Genomic DNA, 1,540 nt, shown 5'->3' with positions numbered 1-1,540 from the left:
GGAGGCGCAATGGCCCAGTGGTTAGGGCAACGAACTCGCGGTCATAGGATCGTGGTTTCGATTCCCAGACAGGGCGTTGTGAGTGTTTATTGAACAAAAACACCTAAACGCTCCACGAGGCTCCGGAGGGGATGGTTGCGAACCCTGCTGTACTCTTCCACCACAATTTTCTCTCATTCTTTCTTCCTGTTTCTGTTGTGCCTGTAATTCAAAGGGCCAGCCTTGTCACACTGTGTCACGCTGAATATCCCCGAAAACCACGTTAAGGGTACACGTGTCTGTGGAGTGCTCAGCCACTTGCACGTTAATTTCACGAGCAGGCTGTTCCGTTGATCGGATCAACTGGAACCCTCGACGTCGTAAGCGACGGAGTGCCAACACAACACACACACATTATTGTTAACATTTCCTAGAGAACAAAGGGCTGCAGCTTTATGCTGCAAGAAAAACCACATATGAAATGGTGCCAGAATAATACATAAAAACATTAGCTATTATCATTGACTTGTAGGTAGGTGGTATTTCGTCAAACAAACATAATATACTATAAAATACATTAAATGTTTATATAAGTCAATATTATGTTCTACTGAGTTAGCAATGCACGTTCTGCATTATTTAGTAAGGTTATATCTATAGGTATTCTATAGAAATCATAACCAGCACTGATTTATGCTATACGTGACGTCAGATGTAAACAAACAATGAGATGGAAGATAAAAAATTGTTAACGAGCGTATATGCCTATTTCGTTTGCCTTTCATCAGCATCCACCTAACCCATTATTATAATGGCAAATAATTAAATCGGGAGCAAAAATCTAAATCATGCCCTATATCACATTATAGAAATATTTACAATTTAATAACGTTGATATATTTTCAATCTCTTATGTAACTGTAGAATTTCCGTATTAAGCCTAAATTGCGTTCTCCATTTACGTACTTGTTAGTCTAATTTTTTAAGAGTTATCTCCCATGACTTGCGAAAGCCCGGAAAAATCAAAGTCGCATTTTGAATGCGGATGTTTTCTAAACACTTGTTTGGAAATGCTGACGCCTTACTGAAAATGCAGCGCTTCACATCCTGTTATTGATACCGCAGTATGTGTTAATATTTGGATGTCATAGTATCAAATAAATGAAACAGGCTCAGGAGTGGCTGTGTGGTAAGTAGCTTGCTTACCAACCACGTTGTTCTGGGTTCAATCCCACTGCGTGGCACCTTGGGCAAGTGCCTTCTGCTATAGCCTCGGGCCGACCGAAGCCTTGTGAGTGGATTTGGTAGACGGAAACTGAAAGAAGCCCGTCATATATATATGTATATGTATATATGTGCGTGTGTGTGTGTGTGTGTGTGTTTGTGTGTCTATGTTTGTCCCCACCAACATCGCTTGACAACTGATGCTGGTGTGTTTACGTCTCCGTAACTTAGCGGTTCGGCAAAAAGAGACCGATAGAATAAATACTAGGCTTACAAAGAATGAGTCCTGGGGTCGATTTGCTCGACTAAAGGCGGTGCTCCAGCATGGCCGCAGTCA

The sequence above is a fragment of the Octopus bimaculoides genome, chromosome 5 (assembly GCF_001194135.2).
Source record: "Octopus bimaculoides isolate UCB-OBI-ISO-001 chromosome 5, ASM119413v2, whole genome shotgun sequence".
Taxonomy (NCBI): domain Eukaryota; kingdom Metazoa; phylum Mollusca; class Cephalopoda; order Octopoda; family Octopodidae; genus Octopus; species Octopus bimaculoides.
This window is presented reverse-complemented; position numbering follows the sequence as displayed.